The sequence below is a fragment of the Passer domesticus genome, chromosome Z, assembly GCF_036417665.1.
Source record: "Passer domesticus isolate bPasDom1 chromosome Z, bPasDom1.hap1, whole genome shotgun sequence".
Taxonomy (NCBI): domain Eukaryota; kingdom Metazoa; phylum Chordata; class Aves; order Passeriformes; family Passeridae; genus Passer; species Passer domesticus.
The window spans coordinates 76740405-76762921 of NC_087512.1; the positions used below are offsets into that span (position 1 = coordinate 76740405).

Sequence of the window (22517 nt, forward strand, 5' to 3'; positions counted from 1 at the left end):
TTTCCAGAGGATGAGAGCTACCAGATTGTTTCGACAGGATCACCACTTCCACAAGTCCATTTCATCTGGACTGCTACCACCACCCTAACTAGCAGGGTGTCAGGCTGTATTCTGACCCTGTCAGTGGTTTTTCTTTTGTATTATTGCATGTATTTTAGTTTTTTTTCCCGTTTCCTAATAAATTGTATTTCTGACTTGGAGCCTCTCACTGGTTTTGCTTTCAAACTAGGACACAAATCCATCTCTTTATTTCAACACAGGAATGGGCCATTGCCTACCCTGCAAGCGGGAGTTGGAGGGGGGGGGAGGGTGGGGTGGGGTGGGGTGGGGTGGGGTGGGGTGGGGTGGGGTGTCACCTTCAGTATTGCCTAGAGGGCAAGGCCAGGGGGCTCAGGGGCAGGGGAAGGGATGTGTTGGTCTGAGGAGGTGCTGGAAGGTGCTGGGCTGGTCCTGGGGTCCCTAGCGGAACTCGGGTTGGCTGGGATGGGACAGACTGAGATAAAAAAAGGAATGAAGGCAGCTTGGGGAGGCCAATGGGGAGAGCAGGTGGCAGTGGGATCTACGGGGCAATAAGAGGCTTCCTTGTCGACGGTTGTTCTGGGGTCCTCTTCACAGAACACTTGAGAGGGCTGTCCAGGCCGTTACTGCTGCTGGAGAAGCTGCTCACGCTGTCGGTGTGAGGTGCAGCCACTGTCTTCCAACTCCTGTCCCAAGGCGCTCCTGTGCAGAGAGGAGGTGGCTGAGGCCCCAGCTGCCAGTGGCACACAGGGACCCTCGTGCACAGCAGGGCCCAGAGCTGGCAAGGCTCCCCAGCACGGCTGGAGCTGCTGGCACAGCTGGGCCCAGCTGGACAGCTGCCCCTCAAGGCCCCGGCCAGCAGGGCACGGCTCTGGGCAGGGTCCCTGGCCAGGAGCGGGCCCCAGAGCGCCTCTGCCTTTCAAGGGCAATCTCGGCCCTGCTCTTTCTCCTCCCCACCTCCCTCTGCCTCTGCCCCGTGCCCCTGGGGCTGCTCTTGGCCAGGCAGCCTCAGTGGGAGCCAGCTCTGGCTGCAGCCCCAGCGGGGCCCCCAGGACAAGGCCCAGCAATTGAGAGGCCAATGGAAGCACTGGGCAGCAGCAGAACCCTCAGCAGAGTTATTTGGACAATCATGGACTGGCCACAACCCCACTGCAGTCTCAATGGGAATGTTCCCTGACCACGTTAGACTTTCAAAAGAAGCTGTTTGAGGGGGAGAGCAACAAAACACTCACTGTTTTCTCTTCCAGGAATACCCGATTCCAAACCAGCCCAACATGAAGACAAGCTCCAAAGAAAGCACGCCTCCCAGTAACCCTAGCCAGCAGACTGTTCCCTGACAGAAACCCCTTCCGAGGCCATCCTGGGCATCGGGAACAGGTCTTGTGGTGCCGGCTGCATCTGTGGGAGCGATGGGGAGCGTGAGCCCGTGCTGTGCTGCACTGCTGAGCTGGCAGCACGGTGGATACGGGCAGGACGTTCTCTGTTTCCCCCAGAGCTGGGGCCTGCAGGCACCTTGCCGGCCCTGGGCACAGGCTGTGCCAGCCAAGAAAGCCCAGCAGGCCGGGAGGAGAGCCCGGGGGCAGCGCAGCTGCTTGGGCAGTGGCTGCTGCCAGGGACACGGGCCAAAGCCATCCCTGAGCAGCCACTGCCAGCCCTGGCCCTCCCTGCCCCGTGACAGCACCCCCAGCCCCAGGGGACAGGCTCAGGCCCTGTCAGGACCCAGCGCAGCCCCTGCCCAGTCGGGAGCCAGGGCTGGCTCTGGCCCTGGGCTGGCGGCAGGGCTCCCGCTCGGGGCTGCTCCTGTGCCTTGGGCCTCTGGGCACTCAGGGCCAGCTCCGCAGCAGCTGCAGCGCCAGGGACGTTGCTGCACCAGTCCCGTTTCCCCGGGGCTCTGAACCAGCTCCAGAGGCCTGGAAGCCCAGGCGCCTCCAGCTTTGGCTTCTGCTGGGCCGGGCAAGGGCAGGCCCTGGGGGAAGAGCTGCTGCCACACAGCCCTGGCCAGGGCTGAGCCCGGCACAGCAATTACCTGCTGTGCCTGTGCCCGTGTCTGGCATCGCCTTCCTTCCCGCAGCAGGAGCTGCCAATGAGCCACTGCTTCTCCCTGAGTGTTCCTCCTCCTGAACAGCCTTTTGGTCCATCACTTGAAAAAGGAAAAAAGGGACAACTGGATCAAATGGAAATATTCCCCACTGGGGAGGTGGCACCTTCAGGAGGCAATGCTTGTCTAAGTCACAGGTAAAGATCAGGAAAAAGCCCAGGTAATTGGGGCTGGGCCAGTGCACTCCCTTGTGCAAACAGCTGCACCGCCTGATCTTCTCAGAGACTGGGAAATGGCAGGGGATCTCAGGCCCACAGTAGAGTTGGGGCACCCTGTCAGCTACTGCCAAATTCCATCCTGCAGAGGCTGGGGAGGAATTGCAGCCAGGCCAGGCTGGGAAACAGCCCTGCAGGATGTGAAAGCAGCAGCGGGGCAGCGAGGCTGCCATGGATCCCTTCACGCTGTGCCGGGCACGGCGTGTCCAGATGTGCAGCCAAAGCCCCCGGCTGCTGAGTCCCAGGGGAAGCATGAAGGAAAGGCACCCACCTTGTCCCCCGGGTGCTTCCTTCTGTGTTTGTCTCAGGAATTTATCTGAGTCATGAGACTTTTTGGCTGCAGTATCTTGGGTCTTTCCTTTTGGAGGACCTTAAGAGAAAGTAGTTCCATTTCCCAGGAATGCATCCCACAAAAGCGGGGCTCAGCCTGTGGGGTCAGCAGGGACACACTACTCACCCCTGCCATGGGAGCTGGGTTGGGGCCAAGCATCCAGCCCTGGAGCTGGAGAAGTTTTCCCTGCAGACACACCTGTAACTCAACAGCCACAGAAGCTTCTGCCATCTCTGCTGATCTGCACGGGCACCACTGAGCCGCAGCAGCGATGAGGGGATCGTGCAGGGCGCGGGCACACACATGCATGGTTCTGTGCTGGCACCTGCAGCGCTGCCTCCCTGGCCCAGCTTTGGGCTCTGAGCTGGCAGCTCTCCCAGGGGAAAGGCCTTGACCTACCCTCAGCATCTCCCAGAGCCTCAGTCCTGGATGTGGGGCCTTCACCCACAGGTACAGCTGCAAAGAAGGCAGGACAGAAGAGCTCCTGTGGCACTGCAGGAGATCCTCAGGCTGCCCACAAGGCTCAGCCCCGGGGCACAGCCCTGGGCCCGGCCCCTTCCCTCTCTGCTCTTCTCTGTGACTGCACAGAGCACACGGAAGGACACACTGGCACAGCACACGGGAGGAGGACTGAAAGATCAATGCTCCTTCCTCCCACTGACAGTGATCCTGTGGGATCCCTCAGGGATCCAGAAGGGAGCAGGGAAAGATTCTCAGAATCCTTCAGCCCTTACATAATGTTAAGGGAAATGCTTTATAAATGAGCTTTTGTTGCATTGATCCTGATTATTCACTAAGGAAAGGCAGAATGAAAACTTGCCTCCAGCATCCTCCAGGAACTTCAAACCATCCTTCATCAGGACTTCCTGAAAACCCATGTCACGATTCCAGTCTAAAAAGGAGCAGAGATCAGAACCATATCTGTGGCATTCTGGGATCCCCTAATGCTACAGGGAAAAAGGCATTGCAAGGGGGTCGGGTAAGGCTATGGGACCCAGATGGGAATGGACATGGCCAAAGGTGCACAGGGGCCTGGGGAGCTCTGGGCTGGCTCCTGATCACTCTCCACACTCTTTCCCTGCCCTCAGCAACATCCCTGGGAGGGGTGGCTGGAGTAGCCCAGGGCCCTGGGGCTCTCTCCCTCAAACTCACAGAAAATCCTCCCTAAAGCCCTGGGGCAAACTGCAGCAGGCAGTGCCACAGCTATCCCTCCCTCCTACACTCCCTCCTGCCCTCCTTCTGCTGGGACAGCTCCCAGATCCCAAGGGCAAACAGCCAGGTTCTCTCAGGACACACTGGAGCCTTGCTCTCCCCCTCTGTCCTTTCCCCACCATGGGCACCCCATGCAGTCACTGCCAGGTTTCAGGACATGTCTCCCAAGGAGGGACCCCAGCAGGACTGCTCAGGACCCGAGTGCCCTGAGCCTGCTCGGGATAATTCCCCTGGGCTGTGCCGCTCTAGTCCAGGCTGTGTCCGCACTGCCAAGCAGCAGAGAGGGCAGCTCAAGCCTCAGCAGGGCTCAGGCCCAGAGGCACAGCAATTACCTCCTGTGTCTGTGCCTGGCATGGCCTCCCTTCCTGCAGCAGAGGCTGGCACGGAACCACTGCTTCCTCCGGGAAATGCTTCCTTCTGCACAGGCTCTCCTTTGATTTCTGGAGAATGGAAAAGAGACAGCTGGATCAGATGGAAACATTCCTCACTGGGAATGGGGAAGGTGAGGCATCACTTGTGAAAAGAATGGATAAGGATCAGAAAACACCCAGGATTTTGGGACAACCCAAGGCTGCTTCCTTCCTCAAACAGCCCCAACATCTGATCTGCCTGGACATCAGGAAATTGCAGGGGATCTGAGGGTGGGCATGGCCTGTGGTGCAATTGGGGCTGCCTGTCAGCTGATGCCAAATGCCTTCCTGCAGAGGCTGGGCAGAAGCTGCAGCCAGGCCAGGCTGGGAAACAGCCCTGCAGGGCGTGAAAGCAGCAGCGGGGCAGCGAGGCTGCCATGGATCCCTTCCCGCTGTGCCGGGCACGGCGTGTCCAGATGTGCAGCCAAAGTCCCCGGCTGCTGAGTCCCAGGGGCAGCATGAGGGAAATGCACCCACCTTGTCTTCTCTGCAGACATTCCTTCAGCATTTGCCACATGATTTCTAATGGGTCCTGGAATTTCTTGCCGGCCAAGTCTTTGGTTTCTCCTGTCGTAGGACCTTAAGAGAAAGTAGTTCCATTTCCCAGGAATGGACCCCACAAAAGCAGGGCTCAGCCTGAGGGTTCAGCAGGGACACACTACTCACCCCTGCCATAGGAGCTGGGCTTTTGTGCAGCATCCAGGGTAGGAGTTGGTGAAGTCGTCCCTGCAGACACATCTGTAACACAACAGCCACAGAAGCTTCTGTCACCTGGTCCTGACCAGACAGTCAAACATTTCGCCTTGGTGGGACAGTGAGAACATACCTGCAGAATGCTCGGAGGGCTTCACAACTTCAGAGCGCCAGGCTAATGCAGAATCATTCCCAGCATCCCAGTCTGGAAGCAAACCAAGATGAGAACTGTTTCCATTGTGTGCCAGGGCTGGCTCTGGCCCTGGGCTGGCGGCAGGGCTCCCGCTCGGGGCTGCTCCTGTGCCTTGGGCCTCTGGGCACTCAGGGCCAGCTCCGCAGCAGCTGCAGCACCAGGGACGTTGCTGCACCAGTCCCGTTTCCCCGGGGCTCTGAACCAGCTCCAGAGGCCTGGAAGCCGAGGCACCTCCAGCTTTGGCTGCTGCCGGGCCAGGCAAGGGCAGGCCCTGGGGGAAGAGCTGCTGCCACACAGCCCCGGCCAGGGCTGAGCCTGGCACAGCAATTACCTGCTGTGCCTGTGCCCGTGTCTGGCATTGCCTTCCTTCCTGCAGCTGGGGCTCGCACCGAAGATGGAGTGCTTCCTTCAAGAAATGCCAACTTCCACTGAAGCATTATGTCCATCTCTTGACAAAGGAAGGGAGACAGCTGCATCAGATGGAGCTGTTCCCCACTTGGGCGGTGGCATCAGAGGTAATATTTGTGAAATTTATGGAGCAGGAAAATGGCCAGATTACAGTGGCATGATGTGAGCACTTCCACCTCCAAACAGACACCCTTTTCCTAATCTGCAGGGCTGGATATAGTGGGGGATCTCAGGGTGTGTTACAGTTTGGGCTGCCTGTCAGCTGATGCCAAATGCCTTCCGGCAGAGGCTGGGCAGAAGCTGCAGCCAGGCCAGGCTGGGAAACAGCCCTGCAGGATGTGAAAGCAGCAGCGGGGCAGCGAGGCTGCCATGGATCCCTTCCCACTGTGCCAGGCATGGCGTGTCCAGATGTGCAGCCAAAGCCCCTGGCTGCTGAGTCCCAGGGGAAGCATGAGAGAAATGCACCCACCTTCTCTTGTCTGCAGGGGTTCCTTCAGCTCTTGCCTAATCTGTTTGGATGGTTGCAGGGACATCTTATCTGTTGTATCTTGGACTTTCCCTGTTGGAGTACCTTAGAGAAAAATATTTCCAATTCCCTGGAATGGATCCTACAAAAGCAAGGCTCAGCCTCTGAGGTCAGCAGGGACACACTACTCACCACTGTGATGGGAGCTGGGCTTGCGTATAGCATCCAAGGTAGGAGCTGGAGAAGCTGGAGAAGTCCTCCCTGTAGATACATCTGTAACACAACAGCCACAGAAGCTTCTGTCACCTGGTTCCTGCCCGCTTGTCTACAATTCTTCCTTGGTGGCACACTGAGAACATACCTGCAGGAGGCTCCAAGGGCTTCAAAACTTTATTCATCCAAGCTGATGGAGAAGCCTTCCCAGCAACTTCATCTAGAATGGAGCACAGATGAGAACACTTTCCAGGGTGTGCTGGGATCCCGTTTTGCCACGGGAAACTGGGCACTGCAAGGGGGTCGGCTAAGGCCGTGGGAGCCAGATGTGAATAGACATGGCCAAAGGTGCACAGGGGCCTGGGGAGCTCTGGGCTGGCTCCTGGTCACTCTCCACACCCTTTCCCTGCCCTCAGCAACATCCCAGGGAGGAGTGGCTGGAGCAGCACAGGGCCCTGGGGCTCTCTCCCTCAGACACAGAGGAAATCCTCCCTAAAGCCCTGGGGCAAACTGCAGCAGGCAGTGCCACAGCTATGCCTCCCTACCTCCCTCTGTCCCTCCTGCCCTCCTTCTGTGGGGACACCCCCCAGATCCCAAGGGCAAACAGCCAGGCCCTCTCAGGACACACTGGAGCCTTGCTCTCCCCCTCTGTCCTTTCCCCACCGTGGGCACCCCGTGCAGTCGCTGCCAGGTTTCAGGACATGTCTCCCAAGGAGGGACCCCAGCAGGACTGCTCAGGACCCGAGTGCCCTGAGCCTGCTCGGGATAATTCCCCTGGGCTGTGCCGCTCTAGTCCAGGCTGTGCCCGCACTGCCAAGCAGCAGAGAGGGCAGCTCAAGCCTCAGCAGGGCTCAGGCCCAGAGGCACAGCAATTACCTCCTGTGTCTGTGCCTGGCATGGCCTCCCTTCCTGCAGCAGAGGCTGGCACAGAACCACTGCTTCCTCTGGGAAATGCTTCCTTCTGCACAGGCTCTCCTTTCATTTCTGGAAAATGGAAAAGAGACAGCTGGATCAGATGGAAACATTCCTGACTGGGAATGGGCAAGGGGACAATTTCAGGAGGCATCACTTGTGAAAGGAATGGATAAGGATCAGAAAACACCCAGGATTTTGGGACAACCCAAGGCTGCTTCCTTCCCCAAAGAGCCCCAACATCTGATCTGCCTGGACACCAGGAAGTGCAGGGGATCTGAGGGTGGGCATGTCCGGTGGTCCAGTTTGGGCTGTCTGTCAGCTGATGCCAAATGCCTTCCTGCAGAGGCTGGGCAGAAGCTGCAGCCAGGCCAGGCTGGGAAACAGCCCTGCAGGGCGTGAAAGCAGCAGCGGGGCAGCGAGGCTGCCATGGATCCCTTCCAGCTGTGCCAGGCACGGCGTGTCTAGATGTGCAGCCAAAGTCTTCCCCAGCTGCTGAGACCCAGGGGAAGAATGAGGGAAATGCACCCACCTTGTCTTCTCTGCAGACGTTCCTTCAGCATTTGCCACATGATTACTAATGGGTCCTGGAATTTCTTGCCTGCCATGTCTTTGGTTTCTCCTGTCGGAGGACCTTAAGAGAAAGTAGTTCCATTTCCCAGGAATGGATCCCACAAAAGCAGGGCTCAGCCTGTGGGGTCAGCAGGGACACACTACTCACCCCTGCCATGGGAGCTGGGTTGGGGCCAAGCATCCAGCCCTGGAGCTGGAGAAGTCCTCCCTGCAGACACACCTGTAACTCAACAGCCACAGAAGCTTCTGCCATCTCTGCTGATCTGCACGGGCACCACTGAGCCGCAGCAGCGATGAGGGGATCGTGCAGGGCGCGGGCACACACATGCATGGTTCTGTGCTGGCACCTGCAGCGCTGCCTCCCTGGCCCAGCTTTGGGCTCTGAGCTGGCAGCTCTCCCAGGGGAAAGGCCTTGACCTACCCTCAGCATCTCCCAGAGCCTCAGTCCTGGATGTGGGGCCTTCACCCACAGGTACAGCTGCAAAGAAGGCAGGACAGAAGAGCTCCTGTGGCACTGCAGGAGATCCTCAGGCTGCCCACAAGGCTCAGCCCCGGGGCACAGCCCTGGGCCCGGCCCCTTCCCTCTCTGCTCTTCTCTGTGACTGCACAGAGCACACGGAAGGACACACTGGCACAGCACACGGGAGGAGGACTGAAAGATCAATGCTCCTTCCTCCCACTGACAGTGATCCTGTGGGAGCCCGCAGGCCTCCAGAAGGGAGCAGGGCAAGGTTTCCAGATTCTTTTAATCTTAAGATTTTGTTAAGGGAAATGGTTTATAAGTGAGCTTCTGTTGCACTGACCCTTATTATTCACTAAGGAAAGGCAGAATAAAAACTTGCCTCCAGCATCCTCCAGGAACTTCAAACCATCATTCATCAGGACGTCCTGAAAACCCATGTCACGATTCCAGGCTATAAGGGAGCAGAGACCAGAACCATTTCCATGGTGTGCTGGGATCCCCTTCTGCCACAGAGAACTGGGCAATGCAGGGGTGTTGGGTAAGGCTGTGGGAGCCAGATGTGAATGGACATGGCCAAAGGTGCACAGGGGCCTGGGGAGCTCTGGGCTGGCTCCTGCTCACTCTCCAACTTCTTTGCAGGCCCTTTGCAACATCTCTGGAGGGGTGGCTGGAGTAGCCCAGGGCCCGTGGGGTCTCTCTCCCTCCCACAGAGGAAACCCTCCCAAAAGCCCTGGGCAAAACCATCCCCAGCGCTTCCCAGGGAGCCGGGAGCGCTGTCCCGCGAAAGGGCAGCCAGGCTGCCGGCTCACCTGCTCGCCGCGCTTGCAGCGGAGCAGCCTGGGCAGCCCTGGCAGGCAGGGCCACGGCCAGGAGCAGCAGGAGTAGGAGGCGCAGAGCAAGGGCCATGGTGCCTTGTCCTCCGCCAGTCCTGCAGCTCTTGCTGCCACCGCTGTCCCGACACCGCTGTCCCAACGTCAGCACCGCTGCTGCCACCGCCGCTGCTGCCGCAACAGTTGTGCTCAGGGACTGAGTGCTGGCTCCTTGTGCTGCTGTGCAACCACGGGGCTCTGGCACCTCTGGCACCTCTGTGACCTCGGGGCCTGCTGAGAGCTCAGCCTGCTGTGACCCCAGAGCCCTGCTGTGACCTCATGGCCTCAGCTCTACCCCCAGAGTGTGCGCCCGTCCGCATGAATGGACTGCCCTGATTGTAAATGTTTTGCTTCATCAAAGGGCCATTGCAAAGCAAAACCTTTCTTTTGCCTGCTGACATTGCTGGTCAGGCTGCGTCCCTCAAGATGCTCTTATTGTTGCAGTTCAAATTTATTTTATTGATTTCATTTTAAGTGTTGTTTAAGGGCTCTGTTATCCCCCATTTTTTTTCCTGACTTGGTTCACCTGTGGGTTTTACCCTCCCTCCAAACTGTCCCTCGTGCCCTTCCCCACCCCTTGTTCCAGCTCTTTCCCTGCCTGTCAAGGCAACCCAGCCCCTTGGTTCCCAAACCTTTGGGCCAATCCCTGACTGCAACTCCCCTTTGGAATTCCCCTACTCCTGGGAGCCCCATTGGCCCTTGTGACCCATCCTCTCCACCCTCCTACCCCAACTGGCCCCAGACACTTGATGTAATCCCCTCACTCCTCTCCTGAGCATTCCCTATTGGTTCATTGTTTGCACCCACCCCATGACTTGTATGTGTACAAAACCCCTTGGGCAGTACAGCTAGGGGCTTTTCATCCTGTTCTCTTCGCCTGGACTAAGGTGTTCCTTGCGGAACCTGAAGACGGGATGCCTCCTCCTTTCTCCTGTGCCTCGTCCCTGTCGTGGCTTGTGTCTGGCACTGGAGAGCAAGTGGCACTACAGGTTCTGCCTCTGGTAAATCCCCATAGCGAGGCAGTTCCCGACTCCTGCCGTAGTGCCGGAGTTCTAAGAGCTAGCCCAGGTTCCAGCACTCACTTCACTAATGTACCGAATGCCCCTTCTTCAGAGCCTGCTCTGGTGCTCTGCCATCTCACACAGCCGAGTGTGATTCACATACTGCAGCCCAGAGTTAGGTTGTTGCAACATTGAAATGGGTGTGGTTGGCAGGATGGCTGGGCATAAATCACTACAGAACTAAAGCAAATGCGTGCACGGTCCCAGGCTGGACTTGAATAGACACAGGACTTGTGGAAAGATGAGGACAAGATAGCAGAGAAAAATGGAAAAACCAGCTGAAAAGGAGGATATGCGAAAGGAGTTATTTGTGCACATTTGGGGGTATATTTTTCTTGGGTGCAAAGCAAAATGAAAAGCTCCTAAATGCCCAAAAGATGAGAACTGTGTGTGGTAAATAGATATCATTCATGCTGACAAATTTGAAAGAGTAATCAATATTAATAAAGTAATTAATATTTGGAAATAATAAAACAGTTAAAGGTGTAATGCCAAGCATGAAAGGGAGAGGAGGGTTTATCCCTCTCCCTACAGGTCTCCTGCAGATGTTCAGAAGAGGAGGAAGCAAGAGATAACTATGATTAAATTTAGTGGAAGAGAGGAGAATTTGGTTGGACACCAGGAAAATGTTGATTATATGAGATCCACTGCTTTAATGTTAGAACACAGTATTGGCTTATACTGTAGCAGCTTGGTGCGCATGTGTAATCCAAAAGGTGAACTACAGGACATGGAGGAAGAGGAGAGGCCTTCCTCAAAGAATATCCCCAAACAGTGGTACAACTTACTTAAAGAAGTGTGGAGCATGCGTGGTAAAGGTGATGATGAGGGCAGTGATACAAGTGTGATGAATTGAAAATGGGAGGAGATGGTAATGACATACAGCATAAAAAGGGGAATTTTGGCTTGACACGCTAGTACGTGAGGTGACGGGGGTCCAAAAGCCCTGCACTCCGTACCCCACGCATACCCCGCATGGTTATTTTTGCTTATACGCTATTATCAGGACCAAATTATTCGTTACTGCCAGCAAATGATACTGTCAATATTTTGAATGTATTCAATTGTATATATATTAAGCTACATAATTCAAATTGCTGTTTCGTTTCATTTTGTTTGGTTGTTTTTGTGGCTTCTTTTAAAATTGGATAATTGGGCAAATATAACATGTGGAATGTCCTCCACAGCAGAGTGTCAGACCTCTGGATCTTTTTAAACAGTTTTATCAAGGTGGAACTGTGGCAGCTTCAGCTGGTGCCTCTGGAGGACCTTGAACAAAGAACCCCTGAGCTTTTCTACCCTCCCAGGTGAAGTGTGATAGTCTGGGGTCTTGCTGCTGTGTCCAAGTGCCGGGCCACTGGCTGGCACCACAGGTCCCCAGACCCTCTGCTGAGGCATCCCTCTCCTAGAGTCACGTTTACTCTGTCACATTTGGCTTTTCTCTCTGATCCACTGCCAGGACCAAAGATCACACGGTCGTGAGGATGTAAAAATGCCTGTTCCTTCTGTAACATTGCTGTTGCGTGACAGCCGTGCAGGCAGAGCAGGCAGCTGTAGGGACACTGACTCATTTCCCTGGTGCCAGCCGTGCTGCATCCATCGAGCTGCTGGGTGTTGGTGCTCGCTGGGACGTGGCCCGGCCCGGCACTATGGGAATTAGGAAGGGTCTTGAAGGAATCCCCACACGTTAAAGCAGACGATTTAGCCTGGGATTTTAAGTTGTTTCTCAGTTAACCTTGTAAAAGGCCAGAACAAGTCTCCTATGAATTCTGTCCCTGTCAAGTTCAGTTCCGCCGCGAAAGCCCCTCAGCATTCTCAGGGCAGTGGCAGGAGCCGGGTGCTGGCCCGGAGCCCCGCTGGCCGGGGAGAGCACGGCCCAGAGCGAGCCCCTGCTGCCCGGGATGGCCACAGGCCCGGGGGAGCCGGGCGGGCAATGCCAGGGCCCTGTCCAGGGCTCCTGGGGCTCCTCTGGCATCTGTTCCGTCCCCTCAGGCGCTGAGCGGTGCCCGTCCCACTGGGCTGTCTGTGCCTGGCCCCAAAAGAGGCAGGGCCGGGGCTGTGGCCCCTGGGCTGGTGGTGCCGACTGCCCGGCGCTCAGCACCGCCCGTGCCGTGCCGGTGCAGCGTGACCCGGCGGGGCAGCTCCACCTCGGCGCCTCGCCACTGCCATCCCGGCACGGCGGCTGGCCCTGGGCCGCGGCAGCCCCGAGCCGCACGGGCCCGGGAGGGACTGCCGGAGGTCCCCGTCCCCTGCGTGCCTCAGCAGACACTCCGGCCCCACTGTGTACAGCAGGAGGGACACAAAGCACCTGCACGCTTACGAGAGTCCACAGCCCATTCTACATGTGAAATGAGACCCTAGGACCCCGACATGTGCCTCAGGAGACATCCCAGCTCCCTGCACACCTTGGGAGAGATCCCAAACCCTCTACATGCCTCACACAGGATTCCAAATCCCTTGCATGACTTGAAGTGGACCCCATTGCCCTCCCTGCCTCAGAGGAAACCTAAAATATCCCTGGGTGTGTCACAAGGGGCCCCACCCCCTCGTGCACCTTACGGGGGACTCCAAAGCCCCCACGTGCCCTACAGGGAAGTCCAGGCCAGCTATGCCGAGTGTTTCGACCTGGAAATCAAGTCTGGTTGCACCTGGGTTGTTGTGTCTCTGGGGCTGATCACCAGCCCTGTCGGACCCTGAGGCTACACAGCCCTTCCCTTCCCTTCCCTTCCCTTCCCTTCCCTTCCCTTCCCTTCCCTTCCCTTCCCTTCCCTTCCCTTCCCTTCCCTTCCCTTCCCTTCCCTTCCCTTCCCTTCCCTTCCCTTCCCTTCCCTTCCCTTCCCTTCCCTTCCCTTCCCTTCCCTTCCCTTCCCTTCCCTTCCCTTCCCTTCCCTTCCCTTCCCACCGCTGGTCACAGTGAAGCCATATGCAGAATAAATAGACTCCACTGTCGCCCTGGTTTTTAATATTCTGTCCTGGATTAGGGTCACTCTGGGAGAAAACCTCCAAAGGGGCCCCCCAGAAAGCAACCCCACATGGCCCCTTCCCCCCAGCAGTTCGGGTAGGATTCCTTGCAGAGAAGTGGAAAGAACCTGTTTATTTGACAGGCAAAACACCCCCAGCACACAAAATGAACAATACCAGATGACAATGCTTTCACCCATCTGAAAAGGATGACAAATTCAGAAAGTCTTTCCTGGCAGTGGTGGCTCTGCTGTCGCTCCCTCCGGCGCTGGGGATAGCTGCTGCAGGCCACAGGATGCAAACTCTCGGTGTTTCCCAGGTCCCAGTCTGGAGCCGGTGTGAGTGGTTTCAAAAAGGGAAAGGAAAAACGGTCCAGGGAAAAATCTGGACTGCTTAGCTAAACTGACTAACAAGCAGAAGCCAAAAAGCAAAAGCAAAGCAGGAGCACAGCAGAAGCAAGAGCAAAGCAAGCAACAGCAAGCAAAGCAAAAAGCAAAAGCTGCATTATGAATTGAGCTGTCTGTCTGTCCTGCCAGCCGTGGGGGAGCAGGCTGATAACAAACCAAAACAAACCTTGCTCTTCAGGGCCAGTCGTGAAGGCACAGTACGTAATATCCAGCATTAACAGAACACACGACTGGGGATGCAAGCATCATAACCTCACCCTAGGACAAGTTTTTCTAAACCTTCTGATGTTTACATTCTTGTAACAAACTTTCTCACACACGTTATGCAAATAACGTATTGTTATGCATTCTTTTCTGCAGGAGGAGAAATTTGATGGACTGTTGGTTTGTCCAGTGTCATTGGAGAAGTGGCACTTTCACCCTCCAATCCACTGTCACTTTTGGAAATCTGTAAATGTTGGAGTCAGAAATTCAACTGCCCCCTTTTTTACCTTGGAGAGATGCGTGTCTGCGTTGTTACATTTCATGTCCTGTAGCGCCACTCCACAAACTGATGTAGTTATGAAGTGGGGATGTGTGTCAGGGCCTGGCACAGGTGAGATGGCTCTCGTGAAAACTTGTGCCCCAAGCCCTGGTCCGAGCCACATCTTTGTTCACAAACCTGTTCCATATGCAATGCATTACACAATCTCTTCATGCACATTCAACCCCTGGCCCCGCCTGTCCTCCCCTCCCATGGCGATGAGATCCACGCCCTTCTGGGCACGCGTTGTTTCCTGTGGTGGTCACACTGGGGTCTTTGGTGGTCTCTGAGGCCGAAGGCTGTGGTCTTGCTCATGGCTGAACTTTTGAACTTTTCTCCTTTGTGCGTGCACTGTGGTCCCCTGGTGCTTATCTGAGTACGTCTGTTGGTTTGGATCAGCTTGGAGACAGAGGAGCTCCTTAGTCTAGCCTTCCTGCATTCCCTGGTCTTCTCCTGGTGTTATGAGTAAAAAAGTTATCTGTAGCTATGATATTTTATTAAAAATCCTTTCCTAGGATTTTTCCCCTCCTGAGGAGCTGAGGGCCCCAGGAAAGAAATGTAAACAATAACTATCTGCTGCTGTGGAATGCAACAGGTGTATCTTCCATTGGTCCATGTGGATTGGTTTCACTTGATGACCAATCACAGCCAACTGTGTTGAGCCTGTGAGCAGTCACAAGATTTTTGTTATGCATTCCATTCTATTCTTCTTCTTTGTAGCCTTCTGGTCATTTTTTCCTCTCTGTTCTTTTAGTATAGTTTTAATGTAGTATTTTAATAGAATATATAATAAATCAGCCTTCTGAAATGGAGTCAAGCCTCGTGTCTCCACACCTGGGGTGTTCGCCCCAACAAATTATCCATTTTTTTTAAGGCTGCAAAGTTAAACCGGTTGGGCCAGTTGTTGAGAGTTGAAGGGTTGACTATTTGTTGTTGATAGCTTCATGTTGCAATCACCTCTTGTTAATAGTTTTTCTTCAATTACCTGTTAATGGTTAGAAATCAAGCGCAGTTGTCCCCCTGCTGCTTCCCAGGAGCCTGCAGGTAGCAGGAGGAGGTGACATCAGAGCTAGTATGCAGATGAGAATGCATTTCACCAAATTTTGCAATTTTCCAGGAAAAAAACCCCTAAAACCAAGAAGCCAACATGGAATTATGAAACCTAAGTAAGGTCTAAAGGTGAGGAACTTAATCCAGTACCTGCTAAGATCCTTTTTACTCCTCACCCTAACCTGAAAGGATGTCAGCTAGGAAGAGGACCTGGAATGTTAGACCAAAAAAGTGGAATTCCCACTACTCCCTCGAGGATGGAAGCCTCAGCTCTGCCTGCATACCAGCGGGCACAGCTGCATCATCCTCCTCCTCCGTGCCACTCCTGGGAGCAGCGGGGGTGCGGGCGACCTGTCGTTTCTCCCCAACCTGAGCTGAATTTTTTAAATAAAGGCATTAAAAAGGAGAAAGATCTCCTGCCCTATTTATTATGCTAGGGTCTCGTCCAGGAGATCCACACCTGAAGAGGACACCAGGACTGGGACGGCCGCCTGCCCTGGACCTGCAGGACAGCTGGCTCTCAGGATCAGAGAAGATCGGCTTGGGACAGTGACAGGGAGCAGCGCCGGACTGGTGAGAGTATCCGGCGGCAGGAGAGGGAGGCGAGCGAGTGTGTGTGAGTGAGACGAGGGCCGGCAGCTCGGGCCCTCGAAGCGAGTGAGGACCCCTCAGTACCGCGGTTCCGCACCCCCGCCAGGGGGCCGGCCGGGAACAGGGGGAAGCGAGTGGAATTGGTGATTGAGGCGCCTCCAAAGGGGTAAAGAGGACCCCCCTCCGGGCGTGCGGAGGAAATAGTATGTGAGTGGCACGCATCCCAAAAGCCCTGATACAGGTCCTAATGAAAGAAGTTACGCAATTTAGAAAATCAGGCAGTTTTGTTATTAAGTCCTGACGACGGAAGTCAAAGCACAAGGTCTGGCAGAGGAAGCCTATCCCGAGTTTTTTAAAGCTCTGGTAATGTAAGTCCTGACAGGGGGAAGTCAGGCAAACTAAAAATCAGGCCATACTTTTGTTTTAATTCCTGACAAGGGACGTCAGGCAAATTCAGAAGTCCTGAGTAGGATTTGGGCAAGATCAAAAGTCCTGTAGGCAAACGAAGTCCTGATGAAAGGAGGTCAGGCAAACTCAGCCTCAGAGGCCAGGGTCTTGAGGTTTTTTTTGTTGAGTCTTGGCAAAGGAGGCCGAGGTCTCAACAAAGTCCTGACGAAAAGGGTCAGGCATATTGGAGTTTCGGCAGAGGAGGCTGGGACTTCACAAATAGGATTTACTTTTGAGCTGCCTGTCAGTAGCAGAAGCACCTTTGTAATTTTTGAGGCCCGAAAAAATGGAAGGGTGTAATAGTAAGGAAAGTGGCCAGAGACTGGGGAATATAACTCCCCATATTCCCCTAGGTGAACTGTTAGAGAGATGGGACTCTATAGAGGCCACAGAGGGCTTAGATAAATTTAAGATGATTCACTACTGTTCAGAAGCGTGGCCAGAATTGGATGTGCAAGGTGGATGGCTCTGGTGTGGGACAAAAGACAAGTGGATGTGTCAACAGCTGAGTCAGTGTGTGACAGCTCGAGAGGATACTGATCCCCAGCAATTATTATATGTAGCTTGTTGGTTAAAGAGTGCTTTCGAGGATGAAGGAGTGCGAATTTGTAAGGTGCAGAGGACAAAAGAGGGGAATGAAGGAGGGGATGCTGGAATTAAAGAGATTAGTAAAAGGTGGCACCCCCTGGACTACTTGCCTCCTGATGCCCCTCCACCTTAGAACCCTCTCCTTCGGGCACCTCAAATAGCAGATCCGTCTCTTCCCCCGGCGGCCATGGGGGCCATTCCCTCACCACCCCCTTCGACTCCTTTAGCTGCTTCTGCACCCCCACTAGTGCCTACTTCAGCTGCTGCATGCTCCACCCCTTCTCCAGCTCCACTTAACATGCACTCAAGCTCTTCTCCCCCTCCTACTGCTGTCCCTCCACCTCCTCCTAACTGGGAGACAAATGCCTCCTTACCTGGTAACCTCTTATCACCAGATACAGCTGTTGGCCTACAGCAGGTCCAGGTTAATGCTAATAGCCCTCAAATGAGTAATTTTGTGTCTGAAGATGGGCCACACTGCGGTACCCGATCCATGACCTCCAAGGTAGAGAGACTTTTTCCCCTTAGAGAAGTTCCTATGGGAGGAGTAGCAGGAGGTGTTGGTTTTGTGAATGCTCCTCTAACTGCTTCTGAGGTGAGAGGATTCAAGAGGGAGTTAGGGAATTTAGTTGAAGACCCTGTGGGTATTGCAAACCAAGTGGATCAATTCTTAGGTCTAAATATCTGCACTTGGGGGAAATGAATTCCATTCTAAATATATTATTTTCCCCAGAAGAGTTCCGAATTATTAGAGGTGCTAGCATAAGAATTTGGGACAAAGATAATCATCCAGGGCCCCAAGTGCCATCAGGTGCAGAAAAATTGCCACTAGTGGATCCCAATTGGAACCCTAATCAGGAGGAAGGAAGCAAGGAAGGCCATGATAGAGTACAGGTCTTTGATAATCAGGGGGAATCAGAGAATCAGTTCCCAATGCAACTAATACAAAATTAGCATTCAAGAGTGCACAAGAGAAGGATGAAACTCCTGCTACTTGGCTTAATTGCCTAAAGCAGAACTTCCAGTTGTACTCCAGAACAGACCCGGACACCAAGGAGGGTCAGGCGCTACTAAAGGTCCAATTTCTTACTACATCTTGGCCTGATAAACAGAGAAAACTGGAAAAGATTGAAGATTGGCCAGAGAAGGACATTAATGAGTTATTGAAAGAAGCATTGAAGGTATATTTAAGGAGGCAAGAAGAAAAAGCAAAGGCCAAGGCTAGTATCATGGTCGCTATAGCTAGAGGAAATGTGGGGGGCAAGCAACTCTATCCTACAATCCAAGGTAACAAAAGAGTGGGAGAGTCCACCACCAGGAGCAGGCAAGGATACGCCAGTACTGTCAGGGACAGGAGGAATGGAGAGGCCTCAAGCCCCTTTGAGCGAAAGGCGCTGCTGGTACTGTGGAGCAACTGGACCCCCAAAACTGTTCAGCCTAAAGTTGTGAAACCGTGGCTAGCTGATCAGGAGAGCAAAGGAAGCAGCTTTAGAACCAGGGGATCCGGTAGAAGTTTTTAAAGCAGAAACCATGCCTGAGGAGGGAGGACGATAAGAACCTATATTTAGTAAAAAAAAAAGTAAAGGCTATAAAAGATTTAAAGTTGCACCAAGGGCAGCGAGGGGAGTGGTTAAGATCAGATGGACGGGTGTTTCTAAACAAAGCACTTGCTGGGACAGTGCTAACAGGACCACATAATTTAACTCACTGAGGCGTCCAAGGACTATGTGATCATTTCCTAAGAAATAACTTGTGCATAAGTGTATATGACCTAGCAAAAGCAATTAGAAAAGGCTGTTTAATTTGCCAAAAAGTGAACCAGAAGGTTATGAAAAAGGTAGCAGCTGGAGGGAGGGAATTGACTCTCAGGCCTTTCCAGAGCATAGAGATGGATTTCACTAAGATGCCCCCAGAGTAAGGATAGAAGCATCTACTGGTTATAGTAGATCATCTCACCCATTGGGTAGAAGCCTTCCCGACAAAAAAGGAAACAGCCCAGGTTGTGGCAAGGGTAATCTTGGAGAACATCATCCCCAGATATGGAATGGTGAATACCATAGACTCAGACCGAGGTCCACATTTTGTGGCCCAAACATTGCAAAATATAATTGAAGTTTTAGGAATAAAATGGAGATTACATACTCCGTGGCACCCCCAGAGTTCTGGGAGGATGGAACGGATGAACAAAACTCTCAAAAATTAGTATTAACTAAACTGATCGAAGAAACAAAAATGAATTGGCTAAAGTGTTTGCCCCTAATGCTTTTGCGCATCAGAACAAGACCCCGGTCTGATACAGGGATTTCACCCTATGAAATGATGCTTGGACTGCCATTCTTGTTAACACCCTGTAGCACAGGAGACTATTTGGAAGAAGAAGCAGCTACCAGAAAATATTTAGAAGTCATTGGAAGAACCCTGGAAGGACTTAGAAAAAGAGGATACCTCCCCCAAACCTCCCCTCTTGACAGAAAAGCACGTAACATTAACCCAGGAGATTGGGTTTTGAAATAATCCTGCAATAGTAGACCATTAATGCCTAAATTTGAAGGCCCCTTTCAGGTACTCCTCATCGCTAATTCAGCTGTGCGGACCAGAGAAAAGGGTTGGACCCACATCACGAGAATTAAAGGACCAGTCCCACCCGCCAGCATTGGACAAGATTGGTCAGTGTTTCCCTCTGGTATTGGATCAGATTCCACACCACCCTCACCCCCTAACTCAGGACAGGATTCAGCCACATCAGGAGTTAATTCAGCTGAGTATACCATTGTAAAAGGACCAAAAGACTTAAAGTTGACACTCAAAAGGAAGAGCCAAAAAGACTGATGAACTGCATAAGAAAAGAGTTTAGAATCATAACATATCCTAAAGTGTTTTAAGAGATTTGTAAAAGTTAAAAATTGTTAATAGGTAATTCTGGTGAAGTCCTCCCAACTTAGTACCAAAGACTGAGGGTTAATCTTCTGCAGAGTACTCCCCTAAGAGAGACCAAATCAGTAAGGACAGATCAAGAGAGGTTTAACCAGGGAAGCAAATAGAAGAGACTCTAAAGAGCTTGGGAACTTCTCCTTAGTAAAATCCCCAAGAAGCAAGGCCGGGTGGGCAGGCTGTGCAAGATGACCCATACCGGACTCTTGGGAAGGGTAGTAATAATGGCTTTCATTGCTCGTGGTGCTCTGGGGAGCCCAAGAGAGCCGTGCAGTGAGTACTACCAACCCCTCTGTGAGGAAGAAGAAGTAAGTTCTTTGTTGAGAGTCCACACCAATTTAAGCCGTAATTGTGTTAACCTCTCCCAGTTGATCTTTTATCAAGAGAATGAGAAAATCTATTGGATGGCCCGGAACACCGCCACCTCTAGGCAGCAACTCCTGGCAGAGCACCCTGTAGAAGAGGCCTGGTGGTACTTTGAACATGATGCTACTGAAGCAAGCCTGGTAAATCTGGTCAGAGGAAAAGAAATAGTAAAAGCAAGAAGAGAACAAGACCATTTAGCAACACCCCCAAGTAAAAATCTAATAAGAGAAGAATGTATGTTAAGGAAAGGAAGGGGTACAGTACGCCAGTAGGAAGAATGGCTTGTAAAAGGTATTTAGCAGTAAAAGACTCTGCTACGCGGTGGATCCCAAGAGATCCAAATAGAATTTGGCCTGTTAAGAAAAAAGAGAACAAGTGCATTTACAATAAAACATATAGACTTTATGAGTATGATAAAAAAGAGATAAACCTCTTTTGGAGAATGAAAGAAATTTCTAAATATTGGCAGGGCCCAACAGAAACTAATCACACATTTCGGGAGACCCCTAAACACCTGTTTTGGATCTATGCTACTACAGCATCCACTAAATTGCCAAGAGACTGGTCTGGCAGTTGCATCATTAGGATTATAAAACAAGCTTTCTTTATATTACCCAAGGAATCTGGATCAAGTTGAACAGTTCCTATATACAGCGATTTAAGAAAAACCAAATGGAAGAAGCAATATATAGTAAACAAAATTACGAAGCTACAAGCAGTATTAGAGATAATATCTAATCAGACCGCATTAGCTCTTAATCATATTAATGACCAACTCACCTAAACCAAAACAGTAATTTATCAAATCAAATTAGTTGTAGCAGTCGTTTGAAGCATCTTAAACGAAATAAGAAAACTAGCATATGTAAGAAATCAAGAAAGGACTCCTGCACTGGATTCCACTTGTGGGATAACCCATGGACTTTCAAAAGAGGTTGGAAAACTAAAGCCTTCTTCACAGTGTGTACACATGTTAGTTTGCTCTTCTTATTTCCCTGCTTATTTAAAATAGTGACATCTGCCGTACAGAATAACCTACGGATCTCTAAAGAAATTAACCTGAAAAAAACCAAAAAAAGGAATGAAATTGAGTAACTATGATCACCAAAGTGCTCAGGAATTTTATAATCAATATAAAAATTATAAGAAATTCTATGCTAATGAGCCAAAAATTGCAAGTTGATGCAAGCTTAAGCTTCAGCCTGATCAAAGAAAAAAAGGGGGGACTGTTATGTGTAAAAAAGTTGTGCTTTTTTTTTAAGGCTGCAAAGTTAAACAGGTAGGGCCAGTTGTTGTGAGTTGAAGTTTTGACTGTTTCTTGTTGGTAGCTTCACATTGCAATCACCTCTTGTTAATAGTTTTTCTTCAATTACCTGTTAATGGTTAGAAATCAAGCGCAATTGTCCCCCTGCTGATTCACCTGAGCCTGCAGGTAGCAGGGTGGGGGGGATGACACCAGAGCTAGTATGCAGATGAGAATGCATTTCACCAAATTTTGCAATTTTCCAGGAAAAAAACCCTAAAAACAATGAGCCAACATGGAACTAAGAAACCTAAGTAATGTCCAAAGGTGAGGAACTTAATCCAGTATCTGCTAAGATCCTTTTTACTCCTCACCCTAACCTGAAAGGATGTCAGCTAGGAAGAGGACCTGGAATGTTAGACCAAAAAAGTGGAATTCCCACTACTCCCTCGAGGACGGAAGCCCCAGCTCTGCCTGCATACCAGCGGTCACAGCTGCATCATCCTCCTCCTCCGTGCCACTCCTGGGAGCAGTGGGGTGCGGGTGACCTGTCGTTTCTCCCCAACCTGAGCTGAATGTTTTTAATAAAGGCATTAAAAAGGAGAAAGATCTCCTGCCCTATTTATGACGCTGGTATTGTCCTTCATAGCAAGAAGCTTCAGAAATTTGCATTTTCCTATGCCCTTTGTACCATGGCAGAGGTTTCTTAAGTAAAAGGTTAAAATTCAACACATAATTCTACAATTTAAAATTTAAATGCTTAGTCCATATTGCTAACTTAATTGAACCCCCCAAAACCTCCATTTCAACAGCAGCCCCTGCCTGGCTTCTGCCTGCCCACACCGTGGGCATCCACGGCTCCTGCTGGGCATGGAGCTCAGTCAGTGCTGGTGCTGGGTGGGCTTTGCTGCTGCTGCCACCTGGACACTGGGGTGACCGCTTGTCCTGGGTTGCAGTGTAAAGATGTATTCTAATGCCATCCTGAAGAGCTGCTGAAACCAGGAGGGGCATGGTTTCTTCCTTATCTCCTGTTAATGGGCCCATCAATGTCTTGCCACATGACTCAGAGATAACTCCCTCCCAGAGCCATTTCTGTTTCATGGCTAATCAAGGACCCACAGCATGAGGCAGAATGATATCAGCCCACTGTGAGATGCTCTGCCCATGGGGGAGGAGCTAAGCATCCCCAGCTGGATATAATCTGGGTTTTGGGACACAACAAGCAGTCTCTCCACTGGATTCCCAGAGGAACCGCCGCCCTTACCCACTGCTTTT

General features: G+C 52.3%; 1 protein-coding gene and 1 long non-coding RNA gene across 2 annotated transcripts in view; both read right to left on the minus strand.

Moving 5' to 3' along the window:
• LOC135291266 (uncharacterized) overlaps positions 1-22517 on the minus strand; it is a 425721-nt gene that overhangs the window by 278545 nt on the left and 124659 nt on the right. The window lies entirely within an intron of this gene.
• Positions 1324-2702, minus strand: LOC135291200 (uncharacterized). Its single transcript, XR_010354061.1, has 3 exons — positions 2603-2702; positions 2045-2158; positions 1324-1416 (listed from the first exon to the last, which is right to left on the minus strand). It is a non-coding gene; the product is annotated as an uncharacterized LOC135291200 (long non-coding RNA).